The sequence below is a fragment of the Dermacentor andersoni genome, chromosome 1 (genome assembly GCF_023375885.2).
Source record: "Dermacentor andersoni chromosome 1, qqDerAnde1_hic_scaffold, whole genome shotgun sequence".
Lineage (NCBI taxonomy): Eukaryota > Metazoa > Arthropoda > Arachnida > Ixodida > Ixodidae > Dermacentor > Dermacentor andersoni.
The window spans coordinates 165,557,353-165,581,197 of NC_092814.1; the positions used below are offsets into that span (position 1 = coordinate 165,557,353).

The 23,845-nt window shown below is 49.4% G+C and overlaps 1 protein-coding gene across 1 annotated transcript in view; it reads left to right on the forward strand.

Moving 5' to 3' along the window:
- LOC126547344 (uncharacterized) overlaps positions 1–23,845 on the forward strand; it is a 56,310-nt gene that overhangs the window by 5,527 nt on the left and 26,938 nt on the right. The gene's annotated exons all lie outside the window — the stretch shown is intronic.

The following is a 23,845-nucleotide window of genomic DNA, read 5'->3' on the forward strand; positions in this document are numbered from 1 at the left end:
ATGTGTGCTTGTTTGGTCTCCTTTAGTTCAATGAAACCTACCATAAGCATTCACAAATCCGTGAAAACAAGTCGCAACCACCGTTCTCTTCGATAATACGGCAGTATCAAACATTGGCATTGGAAGCAGTAGTAACTCAGTTTGGCAGTTAAGAGTGCTATATTCAGTGCAAGGACTAATTAGCATTTTATTTAGCGGCAGTAGTATGGGCACAACAAATGCGAAATGGCGGTCGAATGTTGTCGGCCTCCAACGTCACTTGCAATTCCTATTTTAACCACGCCTTCCGCTCTCTTTACATGTTGCACGAGGCTTCCCGATCGAACCACTGTTTGCTTGCTTGCTCAAAGGGAACACCATCAAGTAAATTTGGGCTTGTTCGTATAGCGCAAGCACATGGGAAACAAGAAGGAATAGCGCTCTGTCTTGTGTAGTCTTTCTTTTTCTCATGTACTTGGGCTATACGAACATTTTATTAGTAAATGGAACAGCGTGCGACTGCGTCGCCGGAGAATAATTTTCTATGCAGACGAGCTCTGGATACTTTGTTCTCATATGCCTTCACGACAGTGGATTGACCATAGAGGATTTGTTGTCTCCACGCCTTGCGTCACTTTTGCGCTATCTTCAACCCATTGTCCCTATAAAGGTTATTCTTTAGCTTTGTCGTGTCGAGACGAGATGAAAGGAAGTCGTAGGCGACATCAGGGCGTTGCCAACACGTAGTTATGCGATGTCCTCGAAATTCCGTCAACACAGATGCCCACTCATTATGGGAGCTTATCGCCTCATCGTAACCTTGGACGGGCAGCGCTCTGCCGCTATGCAAACGACTGGCATCTACTCTTTTCTTGTTGATATTGGAAATAAAGTCGTCACTGTTCGTGAGTACGTTCATTTCGATACCATGGATCTTGACAAGGACCCGAAATAGCTATTTAGATGATACCAAGATACCGTCTCGTGGCATCATTGCGCTGGAAGGTCGACAGGAAACTGGTCTTATATTTCTCTCAATATGTTGGCACTTGATCCGAAATCTGCAGATCACACCAGTTTTTGGCACTGACTGTCCAATGTCCGACGATAACATATTGTTACGTGCAGCTGAAGTCGAATACTATTTACAATTTATTTACAGGGAAGCTAACGGAGGCCAAAATGGCGACGCTATATCAAGCCGGCGCACACGTCGTCTTCCTTCTCCTCAGTGCAGCCAAACTGTGGCGGCTGTTCCGTAGCATCACCCCCGGCTGTAGAAGCACCGTCCCGGTGCTTAATCTACACATCCGCGGTGAAAGGTGTGTGGTATGGTTTTAGTCTCGCCATGTGAACGATGTCACTTGCAGCTGATGATGACGCTGAGAGGTCGGCGGGGATGATTTCATACGTGACATCGGTCACTTGTCGCACCACACGGTAAGGGCCAGTGTAGCGCGACAGCAGCTTTTCGGAAAGGCCCACACGTCGAATAGGTGACCAGAGAAGCACCAGAGAACCCGGAGAAAAGTGCACGTCGCGATGGTGGCAATCATAGAGGCGTCTCTGATGCTCCTGTGAGGCCTCGAGACGGGTGCGGGCGAGCTGGCGCGCGTGGTCGGCGTGTGCGATCGCGTCGCGGGCGTATTCAGTGGCTGAACGTGTGGCCGAGGGCAGCAAAGTGTCCAAGGGCAACGCGGGTAGAATGGTGAATAGCCGGCGGTGTCGTGACGCGATGAATTATACGCGAACGTCACATATGGTAAGTGAAGATCCCAGTCGTGGTGGTCGGTCGCAACGTACTTCGAAAGCATGTCGGTGATGGTCCGGTTGAGGCGATCCGTGAGGCCGTTGGTCTGTGGGTGGTAGGACGTGCTGAACTTGTGCTTTGTCGAGCAGGAGCGGAGGATGTCCTCGACGACTGCCGACAGAAAGCTGCGGCCACGGTCAGTGAGTAATTGGCGCGGAGCACCGTGCACTAAAATGATGTCATACAGAAGAAAGTCGGCAACGTCAGCAGCACAACTTGTCGGGAGGGCTCTGGTGATTGCGTACCGCGTAGCATAACCAGTAGCGACGGCGACCCATGTATTTCCGGAGCCCGAGAGAGGAAATGGTCCAAGAAGGTCTAGACCAACACGGAAAAAGGGTTCGGGTGGGATATCGATCGGCTGACGACATGCAGCTGGAGGTGTGGAGGGCTTCTTCCGGCGCTGACAGGGCTCACAAGCGGCAACGTAGCGCCGCACGGGGCGGGCGAGACCCAGCCAAAAGAATCGACGGCGTACACGGTCGTATGTGCGCGAGACGCCCAAGTGTCCAGCCAAGGGAGCGTCGTGAAGTTGCTGGAGGACAGTCGAACGCAGATGCGATGGAATGACGAGCAGAAGGTCAAGGCCGTGTGGATCAAAATTGCGGCGGTATAATGCCCCATCCTTAAGGAGAAACATCCGTAGAGAGGCGTCGCCAGGAGTTGACTCCAGACGGTCGATGAGGGCTCGTAATGAAGGATCGTCGCGTTGCTCGTTGCCGATTTGAAGCAACTGGGACACAGAGAAAACGCAAGCAATGGCGTCCGCATCAGCCGGTTCGTCGACGGGGTAGCGGGACAAGCAATCGGCATCCTGGTGTAAGCGTCCCGTCTTGTATACTACGGAGAAGATATATTCTTGCAGGTGTAACGCCCAGCGAGCGAGTCGTCCCGTGGGGTCCTTGAGCGAGGATAGCCAGCAGAGAGCGTGGTGATCAGTGATGACACAGAAGGGGCGTCCGTACAAGTATGGACGAAACTTCGCAACAGCCCACACAAGAGCGAGGCACTCGCGCTCTGTGATTGAATAATTGCGCTCGGCGGGTGATAGAAGTCGGCTGGCATAGGCTATAACGCGATCATGTCCATGCTGGCGTTGTGCTAACACTGCTCCTATGCCGTGACCACTGGCATCAGTTCGAACTTCCGTCGAGGCAGACGGGTCAAAGTGGGCCAAAATTGGAGGCGTGGTAAGGAGAGTAGTCAGCTGCGAAAAAGATGCGGCATGGTCAGGACCCCAAGAAAAAGGGGCGTCTTTCTTCAAGAGGTCGGTAAGGGGACGTCCGATGGTCGCAAAATCCTTCACAAAGCGTCGGAAATAAGAGCACAGCCCTACGAAGCTACGAACGTCCTTGGTAGACTTCGGAAAAGGAAAATTCTTAACGGCGCGAATTTTGTCCGGATCGGGTCGCACGCCTCTGGCGTCCACGAGGTGTCCAAGGACGGCGATTTGGCGGCGAGCGAAGTGACATTTTGACGAGTTCAACTGGAGACCGGCGCGGCGGAACACGTCAAGAATCGCTGAAAGACGGTCTAGATGCGTGTCGAATGTGGGCGAATAAACGATGACGTCGTCCAGATAGCACAAACAGGTGGACCACTTAAACCCCTGAAGCAAAGAGTCCATCATTCGTTCGAAGGTGGCGGGCGCGTTACAGAGACCGAAAGGCATCACCTTGAACTGATAAAGGCCGTCAGGGGTAACAAATGCAGTCTTCTCTCGGTCCATGTCGTCGACGGATATCTGCCAGTAGCCGGACCGTAAGTCGATAGAAGAAAAATAGGTGGCACCGTACAGGCAGTCTAGAGCGTCATCAATACGTGGCAAAGGGTACACGTCCTTTTTGTGATTTTGTTCAGGTGGCGATAATCTACACAAAAGCGCCACGTTCCATCCTTCTTTTTGACAAGTACGACGGGAGACGCCCAGGGACTACAGGAAGGCTCGATAATGTCCTTTGCAAGCATCTTTTTGACTTCCTGTTGGATAACAGCTCGTTCCGACGCAGAAACACGATATGGACGTCGGTGAATAGGGTTCGCATCGCCAGTATTTATGCGATGGGTCACGACGGACGTTTGACCTAAGGGTCGATTGTGAAAGTCAAAAATGTCGCGATAGCCTTCAAGAACGCGGCAGAGAGCTTCAGATTGAGCAGGTGTAAGGTCAGAGGAAACCATCTTCTCAATTTCGATGTCAGTACCGTGCGATGACGTCCCGGTATGGGCTGAGCTGTAACGATCTTCCACTGTGAATGGCTCGACCTCATCATCCTGCAAAGCGCTAATTATAGCCAAGGAGATCCCCTGAGGCAGAACTTGCGCGGTTAGCGCGAAATTGACAAGGGGAAGGCAGGTGCGGTTGCCAGTAATTTTCAGCACAGTGTGAGGCACGGTAACACCATGTGTAAGCATAACGGCCGGAATTGGTGCGGCCACGTAATTGCCGTCAGGTACAGCTGGTGAGGACAAGTCGACCTGTGTCACAGAGTGGGGCGGTAGGCGAATAAAATCTATGCAGCTCAAATGGCTTGGAGGCGGGTCCACAGGGTCGGCAAGAAGAGGCAAGTCAAGGCGAAGTGAGCCGGCTGAACAATCAATGAGGGCAGAATGATTGGCAAGAAAATCCAGACCGAGAATGGGTTCGTGAGGGCAATGCTCGATGACGGTGAAGAGAACGACGGTGTGTCTCTCAGCAATGGTGAGTCGGCCAGAACACATGCCAACAATAGCGACAGTCCCTCCGTCGGCGACTTGTACAACTCGGTTCGGGGCAGGCGTCAGAACTTTCTTGAGCCGACGGCGAAGAGCAGCACTCATAATTGACACACGCGCCCCGGTGTCAATCAACGCGCACACAGGAACATTGTCGACGAGAACGTCCAAAAGGTTCTTGTTCGTAGGTAAGGTGAAGCGAGGATTTCGTGCCAATGTCGTGATTGCAGCTTCACCTCCAGAAGCTGCACTGTCTAGTTTTCCGGTCGGGGGTGCGGCGAGTAGGTCGGAGAAGGAGCACGGCGTGACGGGGGCGAGCGAGATTGGCGGCGGGAGGGAGAAGGGGAGCGGGAGTAGCGGGGTCGTGTCAACGGTGTCGCAGGGTCAGATGATGAGCGGGCATAGAAGGAGCGAAGGAAAATGACGCGCTAGAGGGGCGAGGGTGGTAATCAGGAGAATAGCGCATCGGAGAAGTCCAGCGGCTGCGGCAGTGACGAGCCACATGTCCAATGCGTAGGCAGTTAAAACAGATCGGCTTGTCGTCCGCGGTTCGCCATTCGGAGGGGTTGTAAGAAGAGCGGGGTGGTGACGTGCGGGGAGAAAGAGGTTCCGAGCGTACGGAACGAGTGGATTGCAGGCCGACGTTGGACAACTCTTGACGGACGACGGCCTGGATCAAGGAGATTGTCACCGGAGAATGATCAGGTAACGGGAATGAAGGGGCCGCCGGTTGTGCCGCTCCGACCTCACGACGGATGATGCGGGCCAAGTTGTCACATCGCGACGGCTGATGGAAGAGGTCGTCACAGGATGACGTAGCAGCTGTGTTGGGAAGTCGCGTGATGTGCTGGGACACCCGGCGGCTTTTAGCATGCTCGAGACGGCGGCACTCCTTGAGGATGGTATCGATGCTGGTGACGTTCGTAAACGCCAGTAAATTGAACGCGTCGTCAGCAATGCCTTTGAGGACGTGATTAACCTTATCGTCCTCAGACATGTTCGGGTCAGCCTTGGCACAAAGGGCAAAGACGTCGAGAATGTACGACACGTAGGACTCGGTCGACGTCTGTACACGTGTGGCAAGGGCTTTTTTGGCATTGACTTGTCGACCAAACGTATTGCCAAAAAGGTCGCGGAGCTTGTCTTTGAAGAGATCCCAGCTCGAGATCTCCTCTTCGTGAGTCTGGAACCACGCCAGTGGAGCTCCGTCGAGGTAGAAAATTCGTTGGCAAGCATAATAGTCGGATCCCACCTCTGACTGGTTCGTATAAGCGGATCCAGTCGTCAACACCAGGACTGCCGACTCCGTTAAAAACACCAGGATCCTGAGGTGGGGAAACGGCGACGTAGGTCGGGGCTGCAGGCGGAGACGCTTGCGTAGATGAAGTGCCGCCAGCAGGAGCCGAAGTTGCATTGTCGCCGTTGCGACCGCTGCGACTCCATGACGGGTACGGGGAACGTCCACCTCCACCAAATAATGTTACGTGTAGCTGAAGCCGAATACTATTTCCAATTTATTTACAGGGAAGCTAACGGAGGCCAAAATGGCGACGCTATATCAAGCCGGCGCACACGTCGTCTTCCTCCTCCTCAGTGCAGCCACACTGTGGCGGCTGTTCCGTAGCAATATGTTCTGAATTACTTCCTTATCGCTTTTCTTATTTATTTTATACGAAGGTTTTCCAAATGGCGTACTCTGATTCAGCAGGGTCCACTAGCTCACTCTGCTGCACTAGCCCTTAATGACGATTCATGAATAGTACAATTCTAGATTCTAAAATTCTGCAGCTTTATCGGTAAAATGTGGCTGATATGATACGCTATAAGTACTCATACCGCTGGCAGATCTAGAGGAATGGCGTTGCCACCCCCTCCCGCCCCCTTTTAAACACACACGAACGCACCTCATGAGACTGTCCTACATCTGCCCATGACTCATATGCATAAGTGTGCATGACATCGTATGTTGCAACTACCATATTTACTCGAAAATAGGTCAAACACGAACATAGGTCGACTCCTATACGTTGATCGCTCTGAGAATGAAAAATTTACAGTTCGAGTATAGGTCGACCCATATCATTTTAGAAAAACAAGAAACTTTCAACATGACACACTTTCATTTACCGTATAAGCTCGGCTATTAAATCTCGATAGTCGATGCCACAAGCGGCATCCTCGTCGAAACTACCAGAGAAGTCGTCCTCGTCGGATGCTTCGCGGGTGCCCTCAGCACCCCAAACGACGTCGCTCTCGATGCTGTCGAGCGCGTCTCCTATGTGTCTTCCTTTTGTGTGTGTTGTAACTTGCGGCAAAAAAACATGTATTTTAGTAAGCATTGACTAGGCCAACAAGCCGTTCTGTTGCGTTAAATACGCAGCATTTCTATAACCAGTCAGGAGATTCTAAAGCCTGCCTGGAGTATACTGCTTTGAAACAGAAACATACGCCGAGCCAGCGACATGCGTTTCGGACCTGAGCTAAGTGCCCTGAAAGATTGCTCATTACCTATCCAATTTCCGTCCAAAGCTTCTAGAACGGCTTTACACTGAACATTAGATTCGTTGTTTTCACAAGAAAACACGTCGCCATGTGCGTCACGTTATTATATAGTGCTCCATGCACGCGACTAGTAAGCACTGTGATTGCTCCTTTTCGCATTGGGTTCTCACGTCGACCGAGCGAACTGAAATTGTGCGAGACAAACCGTACGTCTATGCACTGTAAAGACGGAGGACAAATGTGATCGGCAAGTTGAATGTCAGGACTTTGTTCCGTGTGCCGCTTTCGTTCGCTGCAGTGGGTGTCCGCATGATGGGACGCGAGACCCCGTATGTTTCCGCCTCGCAAGTGTACTTGCACTGCCTTTGTACTTGCGGCGATTACAGATGCTCCGGCTGAAAGCCCAGCGCGACAACATGATCAACTCTGCAAACATGTAGGCCCGCTCCAGTGCAGCGTCTCAAGCAGAGCAAAGAGAGAGAGTGAGGAGAGGAAATGCAGGGAGGTCAACCAAACGGGCGTCCAGTTTGATACCCCACACAGGAAAAGGGGGAATATAAAGAGAAACCAGAGCCGAACTCCGGAAAACGAACGCACTGTGCACGGCATTTTGCGTGAGAAGCGAGACTTCAAGGCCGCTGATAGCTTTCACATATATCCTGCCCTAATTGCCCAACTTTCTCCCTAAGCCAGAGAGCCATCCGTTCAAATGAAGTTTTGCTCACTCATTCATGCAATTCAACAGCACGTTTCACGGTGAAGCAGCGACAGCTCGGGGATAGAGCGCGCAGGCAGGGCCTGCGCCGCCGTGATTCCGTTTAGTGTATACCAATGTGGGGCACCGACGTTGTCGCTGCTCTTCCATTTTTTTCCCCGCGCTTGGAAAACTTTGCTTCGATGAACTTTACTGTCTTAACTTTTCAGTGCAATAACATCCCCAATTTCTATACCCAGAAGTTTCCTCATTTTTATCAGGTCTGTCAAAAAAAAAAGAAAGACAGTCTTAAGCCACATGTGTGCTGAAACTGAATGTCACGTGTTTTACATATTCTACTCGCAAAACATTCTTTTTAACCGCGAAAATAGAAGATCAATTCACGCTTTTGTTTTATGATGAAAGCAAGAGAATATTTCTAACTGCGTTGTTATAGAAGAGTAGTGCCACCAAATTAATATATACCGGGTGTTTTAGCGAAGACACAATTTTTTTTTAATTGCTGGTTTTCTGCAATGACTAAGTAATATTTAAATATAGCCGTTTTGAAATAAAAGGACGGTTCCTCCAGAGACATACCATCAGTGGTGGCGACCAACGAATGACGGATGATACGTGGTAATTAGTCGTTAATTAACCAAAAATACATTGATTAAGTTTTTAGCTTTTAGTTTCAGCGGGATCATCGTAACCGGGAAATTGAAGCGAGCTCTCCGTACAAGGCATGTACACTTTTGGATCTGGAAAAATGCGACTACCCGCCGAACTGCCACGACGAATGTCGGCTTAAAGCAAGAGACACACGGCAGGAGATGTGTCTCCTGCTTGTGTGTCTCTCACGTTCATGCGAGTGTTTCCTGCTTAGGGGACACACATGTGTATCCTGCTTAAAGCAGGAGACCCCCCCAGCTTGACTTCACAGCCACGTCGAGAAACGCCATATAAACAACTCTGCACAACACTGCTTCGCTTTACGCGAACACTGTCAATAAAGTTATGCCCTTGCGAGTGACAACACTTCACGACGGCGCGTTGTCCACTGACGACTCCGCTAACAGCCAAGCGATAGGGCCGGTTGGCCTAGCTAGGCAGACGCCGCCGCCGACGGCGCTTACGATCCAACCCGAGCTCGTCGAAGAGCGCTTATGTTTGCCAAAACAATTAACACTGTACACTTAGGTCGCCCGTAATTAAATACAATTGGTTTACACGACGCAGTCGTTGCGAAAGGCAAACGTGTAAGCGAAGCGAGCAGCCTCGCTCAGACGGTCAGTGTGTGATGTCTGCCCACGAAATGCCCTCGCGTCGCGGCTCCCGATCTCGCCAGTAGCTTAGTGCTAGTATACTAGGCGCTGCTTTGCATAGCAGGCACACACTCGAGATCATTTTACTGAACTGGTAACTATCTCGTGTTGGAAACAAGAAAAAAAAAGCATTGCGAGATACCGGCCAGCCAGCGCCGCCTCCGTGGAGGAAACGTCAGAGAACGTCACATGCCAGCCGCGCTGTCATTCGCTGCGGCCAGACGACGGTGCGGTTGTCGGACGCGTCGGACGATGAAAATCTGCCCGGTTTGTCGCACGCCGGACGTCCGATCCGGCGCTTCGGCACGGCAAAACGCCTCGATTCCGGCTGCCGGTCCGGCGCGTCGGACACCGAATCGGACCGTGTGTCTCGCGCTTAAGAGCGGGCGAAAGTGAAACTGGGAGTCGCGCCCCTCGAGGCGACGTTTTGCTTACGTCACCCAGCAGCGGGCAGCCAGCGCGCTGCGACAGCGAGGGGCACGGAGCCGCAGCGTGCTGGCTGCCATAGCAAGGCACATCTATCGATAGAAAGGCACATCTACCGAGCAAGTCCCATGCATCGAGCAAGTGACTAAAGCAAACTCTAATGCCAATGGATCGGAGTATGCTACTTTTTGGCATGATCAAATAGGAGACACGCGTTCATTTGACCACCAGACATAGCGACAGTCCGGAGACAGAAAAGGCCAGAGATGTATTTCTCGAGTTGAAACAAATAATATCAACGCCTGCTTTACTCCGTCATCCTTATAGAAACTCCAATCATGAGGTGCAAGAACCTAAATCCCTAAGCTATACATCTGTAAAATACAAAGAAGTATACCTACAAAGAAACGCTTTGGCGCCGCGCTAGGAAACCTCAGGTCGCCAAAGCTTGTAGGCAAGCATTATATGAAGTTTTGCGGAACGTTGAATTTCATTCGCGCACTGCCGAAAAAGAGCACTGCGTCGACTGGAATACGGCTTCGCTGTGCTGGAAAACCAACTATATATATATATATATATATATATATATATATATATATATATATATATATATATATAATGTAATATGAGGACTTATTATAAGACACTTGGCACAGTCTAGTTGCACCGGCACCGGCAGTACACGAGCGCTGATCGCGGGCACAGCCGACACAAGAGCGTTTTCTTCGTCTTCCTCTTCACTACAATGGACTCAGGGAGAGAAGAGGTGCCATTCTGGCGACTTACGGCGTAGGTAGGATGAGGGGGTCATAGTACGGCTTAAGTCGGTTTACATGAACCGTGTCCCGCCCGTGATGCCTAAGGTCGGAGGATGGCGTTACAGGTTCTATAACGTAGGTGACAGCCGAGGTACGGTCTACGACGCGGTAGGGGCCAACATAGCGTGCAAGGAATGTGGTTGAAAGACCAGGGGTGGGAGGCGGGACCCACAGCCAAACAAGGGAACCAGTCTGGAAAAGTGGTGTAAGCGCGCCTCTGTCACGCCGCACCTTTTACGACCTTGAGCTAAGGGTTCGTGCGAGCTGCCTACAGTCCTCGCCGTATTTGGCGGCTTCAGACACAGGCGTGCATTCGGAAGCGTGTGTGTATGTGTGTGTATGTATATATATATATATATATATATATATATATATATATATATATATATATATATATATATATATATATATATATATATATATATATATATATATATATATATATATATATATATATATAATTGTGGTCAATCACGTTTTAAACGTATACCGAAAGTATGTGAAGCGCAACAGCTTCACTTGCATCCCATTAGTGCGTCCGAGGCCAGCTCGTATCGACATTTATTAGATTATGTAGTCTCGCAGTGCCTGTCAATATACTGGCAATGCCTGTTGACTTCAATAAGCAAGCAAAAGACAAAGTGGTCAACCACTGGTGCCCTTCATGAGCTATATAGAAGCGGCAAGCCCGTCTGCGCACTTCCGCCGAGGCCACCCTGTGGACACGAGACGAATGCAATACGGTGGCGCAGCGCGTTTTGTGCGCGTCTCAGTGGCTATGGTATATACAAGCAAGTAGGGTTGCAGGGCACGCGATCGGGCCGATGGGCCTGCAGCCATGCGCGTCTGCGGGTTCCGCGTGGACCGCCTGCAAATGGGCGTCGGGAGTCCAAAGTATGTCGGCCGTTAATTGTCAGGGTGCAGACTCCGCGACCCAAGTCACTGGACGAGGATCGCGTAGTTATCGCCGCGTCTCAGCTGACCGGAGCAAAAGGTCGCCGGACGGCAGCGCGGAGTTCCGCTGGAAGCCGCAAGGCACGCGACTTCTATCTGGTACGCAGCACACGTGTCGGCAGCGGAACCAAGGTATTCGCTTTCGTCGAAGCTGATGCTGCTCGAATACTTAAAGTGTGGGCGCGTGCTCTTTTATTTTTATTTTTTTTTTGTTCTCTTGGCCAGCATTAGGGAAAACAAACGTAGGCCACGGCGGCCGCATTTCGATGGGGGCGAAATGCGAAAACACCCGTGGTACTTAGATTTAGGTGCACGTTAAAGAACCGCAGGTGGTCCAAATTTCCGGAGTCCCTCACTACGGCGTGCCTCATAATCAGATCGTGGTTTCGGCACGTAAAACCCCATAATTAAAAAAAAAAAAACGTCTTTTGATCTGGTTTAGTCACTGTGGGTGCGCTTTTGTTAAAGTGGCAAGCGCTATATGTTGGCAAGAGAGAGAGAAAACGAAAATACTTTTCCGTTCTCGATCTCCATATTGCCCCTGTCCTTTCGTCATGCTGGCTCAGGAGCGGGAAAAGGTTTCTTTAAGCGCAATTTACAAGCGCCTTCGAGATGTTCAGAGTGCTTCAGGTAATCGCGTCGACATCGCGCAGCTCAGGCGCTGAAACGATTCAATAAAAAAATATGACGCGACATTCTTATGAGGCCGTATACGTCCGGCTAGCTAAACGTCGTAGCGGGTGAAACTCAGGAAGCAAAAGTCAGCTGCCTACTCAACCCAGCTTGACCAAGCTATAATGCTAAATGAAGTTATGGAGCAGGCGTCTGATGTATAGTGCATTTAGAAATCTTGAAAGCATTTCGAAGTCGAAGACACCGAAATCATTAAGACACTATGAAGAAATTTACGCAGAATATTTTTCCCCACAAGTTTCGCTCAGAAGGGGGTCCCGCAATGACGCGGTGACGGACATTGGATTGGATTGGGAAAACGTTTATTGAGCCTGCAGTAAAGCGCACAGGCGCGCTTCCGGTGACGGACAACATGTTTCTGCACTTGGCACGTGTACTCATTTTAGCGCGACATCAACAACGTGAGACTGCAGAGAGCCGAGAACACGGTGGGGCGCCAGTAACGCGTCAGTCGCGCCAGTGGACAAAAGCCTACGTTTGTCTCGTTCGGACAGCGTATACCAGAACTTAATCTTTACTAAAATTTTCACATTAAAATGTGTGAATAATACGCTCGTGAATAAAATGCTACAAATTTAATAACCACGCAACACTGGCGTTCATGGTCCCAGAGAATCTCGAAGGAAGGAAACTTTCTTTTTCCGACCTCCATGGCCACAACCAACCAACGGGACCCTGCACTAATAACCTCGCTCCGCGCCACATCTGGGCGACTCGACACAGCTCTATATAAGGTAACCCGCCGTGGTTGCTCAGTGGCTATGGTGTTAGGCTGCTGAGCACGAGGTCGCGGGATCGAATCCCGGCCACGGCGGCCGCATTTCGATGGGGGCGAAATGCGAAAACACCCGTGTACTTAGATTTGAAAGAACCCCAGGTGGTCGAAATTTCCGGAGTCCTCCACTACGGCGTGCCTCATAATCAGAAAGTGGTTTTGGCACGTAAAACCCCATAATTAAATTAATTATTATATAAGGTATCCTCAATGGTCAGGCGGTGCAGCGATCGGCTTGTTCTGTATATGCTCCCGCAGGGAGCATATACAGGAACACTAGATCGGCTCAGCCGTCAGCGCCACCGTGCCAGTTAGGCGAAACACCGAGGCGGCCATTGCTACGGGGGTAAGCTTTTGCGGCGCTCGTTTGAAACGTGTCGGTCGTTCTAAATTGTGGTTTTAAGGCAATCGAAGACATCGAAGCCTATTTTATACCACCGACGCTTGAGAAAGGATGTCAAATTTACGACTACTACCATGTATATCGCGTGAAAGAAGTAAACAGTACGGACATCGCAGCGAAGTGCTTAAATTAAATTATGGGGTTTTAGGTGGCAGGACCACGATCTGATAATGAAGCACGCCGTAGTGGGGGACTCCGGAAGAATTTGGACTTCCTGGGTAGGCAGCACCTGGGGTTCTTTAACATGGACCTAAATCTAAGTACACGGGTGTTTTCGCATTTCGCCCCCATCGAAATGCGGCCGCCGTGGCCGGGATTTGATCTCGCGACCTCGTGCTTAGCAGCCCAACACCATAGCCACTAAGCAACCACCGCGGGTCGCGAAGTGTTTGTCACAACAAAGCAAACATGCTTACGACGTCGAACTCAAAGTTAACAAATCATTATTTTACGTAACTTAAGTGAGAAAATACGGCCTTAATTAGACGTTTTTCAACTGTCATTTGTAGCTTCATTACGTGGAGCGTGCCTTGCTCCTCACAATTGTAGAGGTTTTGGTGAAATGGCAGATAACCGCTTTTTTTCTCCGTTGACAAAGTGCCTTGAGCATATTCTGGTATTGTCGTTCGGGCTCGAATGTGAGATGTCATCACCGTTGAAACATAATAGAGAGCAATCAGCTGAGACTAAACAACGCGAAGGCTGAACAAATGTGCGCTAGCCTACGCGATAGAAAAGCTAATTTGGGAATACTCGACGTGTGCTGCCGTGTACTCCAACCTCATTTCTGGTGTTGTAAGCACGAGAAAACATCCGCATGAATGAGCCCAGTTTCAGCAGTCGCGTCTTGATCTTGGCGCAGAAAGAAGCTGCACGTTGGCATATTAACGAACAGCAAAAAGCACAGTGCGGACAAAGCTCCAGCACAGAGCATTTACGAAGCTAGATTTTACACGTAACAGCCACGGCGCTTTGTTTTGTAACGAGACGAACTAAACAACTATCTAAACCAATTTACAACAGCGGGAATCAGTTCACACGTTTTTATGCAGTCGTCGCTTTATTGTGCGTTTTTACGGATGCCAATGCTTGTTCTTTTTTTTTCATTTACGTCTTAGTTCGTTTAGCAGAAATTCGCAAGAGCAACACGAACCGCGACGATGCACTTCAACCGCCGGGCTTCTTCCCACGGTTTTGAAGGGAAGTGGTACAATTTGATGCCGACATCTCCTTCGTGGTTGTGACAATCCTTAACGCAGCAGTATCTGCGCTTGTTCTTTTTGTTCACACTTCTCACGGAGGAACTGCAGAGAGGCTGCGGGGAATCTATTGGAAAATTGGAAAAGCAGGCTTTCAGGCGGGCCTGAGCGCACCACGGACAATGGTGAAATGACGCTGAGGCCCTACTCGCGGATGCTCACCGCCGCTGCTGGGTGGCGCGACATGTACAGGCAAATTTCATTGCAGGGTGCTTGTACGGGCGTCGGTATACCGTATCGGGCATTTTGGCGCGAGTCGGGATCTACGCCTTTTACCGCAGTAGGAGCACGTACACGGCCAACACAGCCAGCACATCTTAATTATGACAAGTGATCATTTTGTTCGAGCTGTGTTCAACGATTTAATTGACACAACTGGTAACATCAACCGCCTCACAAGCTTTGGATGATCTATCGGTTGTTTAGTTTCGGGCTGAAGTGTGAACTTCAGTTGTTTCCTTTTGGATTGATTTATCGGTACAGAACGGTTTAGGACCGGGTGCGCTTTTCTGGGTAGTGTAAAGTTCCTCCGTGGTGGCGTTTTCAGCCAACCAGAGAAGCCGTAGCAGCCATGAGCTCATCAAAACTGACAAGATAGAGAATTCAACAATACGGCGGAAATTGTCAATGTCCAGGATAGCGCCTCGGTTGCATCCCTTGTTATGCATACGTATATAACAGCACAGATCATAGAGAGAGATATGCAAATGAGAGAAAGGCAGGGAGGTTAACCAGACTTAAAACCTCCGGTTTGCTACCCTGCACTAGGGGAAGGGAAAGGGGAAGTAAAGACGGAAAGAAGAGCGTGACAAAAATAAAAGCGTGAGAAAAAAATATGAAAAGGGATGAAATGGGGTCATTATAGTCTTTCTAATAGGCCACTGTCACGTAGAAAAGTCAACAAAGCCTTGACCGACTTTTGCTGCGACGACAGTTCACGTCGGCATTCCAAAACTGACTGTTCTGAAAGTGGCCTGTCGTCAAGGCGTGCCAACGTGGTCGCTAGTGACAGCCGGTGCGCGCTGTACTGAGGACAGTGGCAGAGCACGTGTTCGATGGTCTCCTCGCCGCCGCAGTGTCTGCAAGCCGCGCTGTCGTCCATACCGACTCGGAAGGCGAAGGATCTTGTGTAGGCGACACCAAGCCACAGTCGGCAAAGTACTGCTGTTTCTAGTCGAGAGAGTCCAGATGGGGGTCGAAGTCGAAGGGATGGGTCCAGTCGGTGTAGACGTGTATGTTTTAAGCTTGGTGTGTTCCATAAAGTTTTGGTGGCTTCATTTGCAAGCACACGAATTTTCGTTGCAGCGTCTGTTCTTGAGAATGGAATGGAGTCTTGGAAGCCCTCCTCATGTGCAGATCGTGCTGCTGCGTCGGCAAGTTCATTGCCCATTATGCCACAGTGGCTTGGAATCCACTGCAATGTGATGTCGTGTCCTTGCTCGACGAGGTGGTGAAGCAGCAGTCTGATTTCTAGAACTAGTTGTTCGTGGGGTCCTCGGCGTAAGGCAGAAACCAAACAATGAAGTGCAGCCTTGGAGTCAGTGAACACGCTCCATTTCTTGGGTATTTCTTCAGAAATTACACGAAGTGCACAACGAATAGCAGCAAGCTCCGCGGCAGTCGATGTAGTCTGGTGAGAGAGTCGAATCTTTATGGTGGAAGGTTTTGCAGGAAAGATCACCGATCCTGCAGACCCATTCACCGTGGTTGAAGCGTCAGTATACAGATGATGATGATCGTTGTACGTCTCGTACAGCAAGAGCAGTGAAAGCTGCTTGAGTGCTGGAGACGAGAGTTGGGCTTTTGTTCGTATGCCTGGTACGATAAGTCGAACCTTTGCTTGAGCCAAGCACCATGGTGGAAACGGAACTTTCGCTGGAGCTGTATAACCTGATGGAAGGTATGCACGATAGGGCAGGACAGTTTCACAAAAGGAAGCACGTGGTCGATCCTCCGGCAGTGTGGCTAGATGATGGGCAGGGGCTCGAGCAAGGTGTCTTACGTGTGCTCTGAGTGCTTCCATGACTATATGGGTCTTGGCTGGGAAATCGTGTGCAATCGCAATGGTTTCAGCCGTTGACGAACACCGCGGCAATCCAAGACACACTCTAAGCGCCTGGGCCTGGACGCTTTCGAGTGTACGGATATTACTTCTGCAGGTGTTGGTCAGCACAGGCAAGCTGTATCGCAAATGCCTAAGAAAGAGCGTCCTGTACAGTTGCATCATTGCATGTACTGAAGTACCCCAGACATTTCCTCCAAGAAACTTAAACACATTAGAAATATCCGTCAGGCGCTTCTTTAGGTAGGCCACATGAGGACTCCAGCAGAGGTCGCGATCAATGATTACTCCTAAGAATCGGTGCGTCCTGACATAAGGAATGTTTTGACCGTCGATAGAGACATCGTATCATCTCATTGGCTTCCGGCTAAACGCGACCAATGCGCATTTTTCTGGCGAGATCTTGAGGCCTTGTTCATTTAAGTAGGCCGATGTTGACGTGGCAGCTTTTTGAAGCCTGGCGCGTACTTGCGGCCGTGTCACACCAGATGCTCACACGCAGATGTCATCGGCATACATTGAAATTTTAACTGTGTTCGGAAGTCGTTCCACGAGACCAATGAGTACAAGGTTGAAAAGCGTGGGACTCAAGACACCACCTTGTGGAACTCCGTGGTGCGTATAATATTGCGAGGTTGGACCAGCTTCAGTGTTATGAAATAGAGACCGCCTATGTAAATAACTGCGAGTCCAACGATATAATGGACCGCCTAGGCCCACCGATTCCAATGCTTCAAGTATGGCGTCATGAAGAACGTTGTCGTAGGCTCCCTTTATATCTAAGAACATTGCGACAGATAACCTCTTACACGTCTTTTGGTGTTGAACATAGGTTACCAGATCGATAACGTTGTCGATAGAACATCGGTGACGTCGAAAACCAGCCATGGCGTCCGGGTAGATTTCGTAATGTTCAAGATACCACTCAAGTCTGGCGAGGATCATTCGCTCCATTACCTTCCCAACGCAACTTGCCAGCGCAATTGGTCGGTATGAAGTAATCTCTAAGGGAGACTTGCCAGGCTTAAGAAGCGGTACCAGGCGGCTGAGCTTCCAATCTTGAGGAACTTTGCCCTCTTGCCAGGACTCGTTATAGATATGAAGGAGTGCACTTCGTGCCCGTTCACCAAGGCGACATAGCATGCGGTAAGATATGTCATCCGGACCAGGCGACGACGACCGATTACATAGGGCGAGCGCCGCGTCAAGCTCTTGCGTCGTGAAAGGCAGATCCATGCGTGAATCGCGTGAATCTGGAATACGGTTCAATGTAAGCGAACCTGCGCGAGTTGGCTGGCCCGCAATCATAGCACAGAAGTCTTCCGCCACATCAATGTCTTGTCGGCGCTGGAATAGTGCTAGGGCCTTAAACGGGAAACGCTGTTTCGGAACAGAACGTAGACCTCGCACAGTTCTCCATATTTGAGATAGCGGTTTGCGTGGATCTAGCGACGCACAAAATTTCGACCAACGCTGAGCCTCAAGTTTATCCATTCGGCGTTGTATCTTCTTTTGCATTCGCCTGGCTGTTCTGAGATCCTGAATTGACTTAGTGCGTCGATATCTCCTTTCGGCACGACGGCGAATCGCACGAAGCCGCTCCAATTCCAGGTCGAATTCAGAATACCTTGGAGAACACGTAAGTGTGCGCGTGGCCGTCTGTGCCGTTTTCTTAATAGCTTGTTGAAGTCCACAAGAGAGGCCTTTGTGACAAGCGTCCTCAATCTGGGATTTAAAGACAGACCAATCTATTCTTCGTATCGTGGTGAACGTAGACGTGTTGGACATTCCCTTGATCTTGAGGTAAGTGGGGATGTGGTCACTTCCGTGCGTTTCAATGTCCAAAAACCACTTAACATGTGTGGCGAGGCGGTGGGAGACGAAAGTCAAATCGAGGCAGCTGCTGTACGTTATTCCCCGCAGAAATGTTGGACTCGCGTCATTCAGCAGGTAGAGACCATTGTTGGAAGCTAATGAAGCTAGTCGTCTTCCCGTCGCGTTAACCTTTGAGCTTCCCCAAATGGTATGGTGAGCGTTGAAATCCCCGGTGATAATCCATGGACCAGGTTGTGTTTTCAAGATGTCTTCTAGTCTTTTGGTGTCAAATCGACTTGATGGAGACAGATACACCCCCAAGAGTGCAAAGGTGACTTTCCTATTTTTAACAGTCATGCACACATACTGATTGTCGTCATGATGTTGCACCGGTTGGACGACGTAAGTGAGTTCACGGCGAATAAACACGACCACCTTGCTACTTTTGATGTCGCTTGATGAGAATATTGTCTCGTAGCCGGATAGTCTCATTGGATGGGATAATCTTGGTTCACAGATGACAATGATTGGAAAGCGGTTAGTGAGAACAAATTGACGAAAATCGGCGATGCGAGATCTTAGACCTCTCGCGTTCCACTGAAGGATCGACGCTTCTCTTACCTCCTTACGAAATGACTTGTGATTGTCAGTCATGGCTTCACTCAAGGCTTGCTAGGACGGGGCTCAGCGCGTCGAGCACTTGTAGTCTACTACGAGCAGATGGAGTGTCAATGCTTGTCAGCATGGCCCTGATGACATTCACAATGGATCGCAGCACCGGGATCATTTGGCAGTCGACTGTTGAAGCCTCACCGACAGAAGCGGGCTTCGATGGGAGCATCAAGCGTGGAGGCTCCTTAGAAGACTGAGAGCTTGTAAGCGCCGGCCACTCTTCCACGGGAGCAGCATTTCCCGTCGGAGGCCTCCTTGTGCTCTCGGGCGTTCTATTTGAAGATGATGGCGTTGGCGCAAGCGGCGCACGAGCTCCACCCTGTCTTGAGCGTTTCCGTCGATGACGACGTCGACGCCGGATCTTTTCTGAGGCTTCTCTATGTGTTGAGTTATCCCTCACCATTTGCTTCAGAACTTCGAACTCTTTTTTGATTCTTGGGCATTCTTTAGACGTCGCTTCATGGGTGCCTTCACAGTTGCCACACCTAAAGTTTGTGGCATGGCAGACATCTACCGTGTGTGACTCCGAGCACCGGGGGTATATTGGGGAGTTTGCGCAGGCGCCCTTAACATGTCCGATCTTAAAGCACTTGTGGCATTGAAGCGGCTTTGGGATAAACCGTCGTACGACATGTCGGAAGTGACCGACCTTTACGTGCGAAGGGATGGAATCCCCCTTGAACACAATCTTCACACAAAGGCTGTTGCCAAGTCGGCATACGTGCGTGATGACCATTCCTTCGTATGCCGGTTTGATCAGAATTGGCAGGTCCGAGTTCGAAATAGCCAAGTCAACATCGTAGATCACACCTGCAGTGCAGGCCCCATCCATAGGTATGACCGATCGTACTTTTATGTTGCCCAAATCTGTTATCTGTCGTAGCGTCTCCAGCGTGGTTCCACGGGTTGTGTCGACAGCTAGAACATTCTTTCGTGTGTTCAGCCGGACTTCCTTGATTTCGTTTGGCGCCTTTCCCTCAAGAAAAACAGAGAGAGCTTGCCTGTTCAATACTCGAAGGTTGACAGAAGAATCCACTGGCATGAAGAGGATGGTGTGCGGCCAGCGTTCACTACCTGCCTGCATGGTTGACGTACTCGCTGGTGACGACGCCTTGATAAGCCTCCTTTTAGCCCTTCGGCTCCTCACCGACACGAAGCTGTCATCAGATGAGTCGTCACCTGTGATGGAGTAGACCTCTGTGTCTTCGCTGGTGCTGGACCAGGTGCCTCGTTTCCGTGAGGAACTTGTTAATGTAGTGATCTTGCCAGACGGGCCGGCAATAGGCTCTGCATCCATGGCCACAGGAGTAGGAGTCTCTCTTGAGCGGTCACTGGTGGTTGACCAGGTGCCTTGACTCACAGAAGAGATTGCCGTTGCACAGATCATGCAGTTGAAACCTTCGAGGCGATGAACGGACGCCGCGAGTTCTCTCGCTGAATTGTCAAACGTCTTTCCAACTTCGTATTCATTTCTAGATAAGTTAATGCAGACTCAATGAGGAGTCATGAGCACGTAATCAGTTGAGTCGCACGCTGTGGCCGTAGTAGTATGCACACATCATCTGCATTCAGTAAAATCTTAAATGTGATGGCAGTCTTCTTGTTAAATCAGCCATGACGCAGTTAAAACGACAAGGGCTGAGTACGCTTCCCTGTGGAACTCCCTGTTTGACAACGTTCAGCACTCTTTCCTTCATCCGTTTGAACGAATATTTTGCGACTTGATAAAAATTTAGAAATCCATCGCACGGACCTGCCAGACATTCCGAGTTCTAACATACTTAGCAAAACATGAACGTGAATAACAGTGTCAAATGCCCTCTTGATGTCTAGGAATACTGCTATCGTCAAGTTTCCACATGCGCGTTCGTGCTCCGCAAAGGTTACTATATCCAATATTGCATCCGTTGTGCATCTTTGTTTTCTAAAACCTGCTAAGTAGTTGGAAAACACATCCGTTTCATTACACCACCATTGAAGTCACGCGTCAATCATATTCTCCATTACTTTGCATAAACAACTTGTCAAACTCACTGGGCGGAAGGATTCAAGGCACAAGGGCGTCTTACCCGGTTTTAAAATTGGAGTAATTCGAGCGACTTTCCAAGAGTCAGGTACAGTTTCTTCTATCCATAGATTATTATAGATGTCTAAGACAGCATTTGTACCTGTCGGCCCGAGGTTTCTTAGCATATTGTACGTGATGCCGTTCGGCCCAGCAGCAGACTTTTGGCGACATAATGCAATTGCACATTGAAGGTCACCTAATATTTTGAAAGCGAGGTCTAATTGAGAATGTTGTGCCCAATAGCAAGCATTAATTTCCTGCTTAACTAACACTACTGAATTATCAAATTCTGCACATTGTGATGAAAAAGCAGGTCTGGAAAGAAGCTCGCAAAATTCATTTGCAACCATTATCTCACACGTGTCACGAGCTACAGCGAGAGCACGAAATGGGAAGTTCAGTGTTACAGGTCCGCTTAAAGAACGAATTACTGGAAACATTCGTGGGACAGACGTGTGAGGAGACAGCGTGCTGCAGAAATCGCGCCGGCGCCGTTTGCCTAAATTTTCCAAGCGTCTGCGCATTACATTGTGAATTTTCTGAGCGTTTTGTATGCTTTTAAACTTACGCTCCGTCGGTACGCTCTTTCGGATGGGCGTCTGATGGTTCTTAAGTGTTCATACCCGTCAACTGCAGCATAATCTTTTGGAATTTAGACCTTCTTCGTGCATATATTCACACTATCCTGCAAAAATTCAGTAAATCTTTCAAGCGTTGTATGTTGATTAATTTGATCCGTTAGGCGGTACCAAAAAGCCTTCCAGTTGGTTAGTCTGCTGTAACACCTGATATCATTGCACATGCTAGGGTGGTTCACAAGGATGGGAAAATGATCACTTCCGCGCGTTTCCACATCCGTTGTCCATGCCACACCATTCACTAGATCTTCTGAACACAGGGTTACATCTGTGTAGTTTGAATAATCATATCCCCGAATAAATGTTGGAGATTCATCGTTTAACACAGTCAAGTTGCATTTATCTATGGCGTAATAAATAGCATTACCACGTGCATCACAACGATAACTGCCCCAGGTAATGTTGTGTGCATTGAAGTCTCCACAGATAAATACATTAGAATGAGCTATTTTGAATATATCCACTAGCGTTTCCACTGAAATACGGTCTGAAGGTTATAGATATAGATTAATCACTGTTTGCACAGCTTACCAAAGGATACTTTACATGCGATGAATTGCGGAAAGTCTGAATCACTGGACTGAATTCGATAAGATGGCAAGTGTTTTCTGACGCACAGGAGCACTCTGCTAACAGCACCTTGACAAGACGTCTTGCATATCACATAATTCTAGAGGCGAAAATCGTCACTGATTCCCGCCTCTTGAATGGAAAGTATTGGAAAGTTGTATTGTACGAGCAGTTTACGAAAGTCAGCACACTTCCTTCGAAGACTGTTGGCATTCCACTGAAATATGGAGACAATTTTTGCAGCGGTTCTTCACATATACTGCTTGCCACAGGTTTTACCCAGATTGTTGACACAGTAGTGCTTCCAGAGGCAACGCGCCTTTCATTTCTGGTACGTTGTTTACGTCCGGCAGAGCAGATCGGGTTGCCTTAAGACCTGCGATAAGCATTGGCAAAATAAGTAGCGCCAGCGATGAGGTGGTATGGTCGCTATTAACTGGCATTACTGCTGCAGTAGGCGCGTAAGGTAGCTGAGAATAATGTGTGCGAACATTGGATCTTTCTGGTGTATTACTTTCTGCCTGCTGTGTGGGTTTCCGTAGCATTGACGCATAAGACGGGGCGCTTGACTGTGATCGTATTGATTGGTCTCTTGATTGCACTCTTGGCTCATTTGCATGCAAATCACTGTATATGAGTTATTCGAACGCTCTCCCACATTATGTGAAGCAAGCATACTGTAACTGCATTTATTTATGAAATAAAGTTTCGTTTCGCACAGTTGTTTTTGGATCTTTTTACTAAAAGGTTGTGTGTATCAAGAGCAGCCCATTAATGGCATCTGTACTTGCGTTTTATTCAATGTGCATCCTTCATGTGCCCCTATATACAGGGTGCCCCACGTAACCTGAGCCAAGATTTTAAATATGAAAGGCGCGTCGGAAGCGAATTGAACCGAACGCATACTATTCGCACTGGCCTATAGTAACTCAGGTATATTTTTTTGTTTTCCCCATAACTCACTGATTAATTAAGTCTAATTACCCAACTTTTTTATTTATTGGCTGAGGACCCCATGTCTGATAGGTATAACTGTAGAGTGCCTTCAGAAACCACCGATCGAGTTGTTTCCTGTACGATACGTCTCACGTAGTCCTCTTTTTTTTTTTGGGGGGGGGGGGGGGATTGCAAAGAAAGCCCGCGAAATATGAAAAAAATCCACGTGACGGAGCGCTTGCGCAGTGGTATCGTGCTGCTCTCAAGCGTGCGTTCGGTGAACATGGTCGGGTGCATCGTGACTGGCGACGGGGAAGCGGCGGGGCGTTCTTCATCTATTCGGCAGCGCTCGGCCAGCAGCATGCATTTGCGCCGTCATCCGACGGGAGCCGCCGGCCCAGCCGCCTACAACCATCATAACACCCTGCCGCCTCACCGTCGCCAGTCACGATGCAGCCGACCTTGTTCACCGAACGCACGCTTGAGAGCAGCACGATAACACTGCGCAAGCGCTCCATCACATGGATTTTTTTCATATTTGGCGAGCTTTCTTTGCAATCCAAAAAGAAAAGGACTACGTGAGACGTATCGTACAGGAAACAACTCAATCGGTGGTTTCTGAAGGTGCTCTACAAATCTGCGTATCATACATGGGGTCCTCAGCCAATAATGAAAAAGTTGGGTAATTAAACTTAATTAATTGGTGATTTATGGGGAAAACAATAAATTGC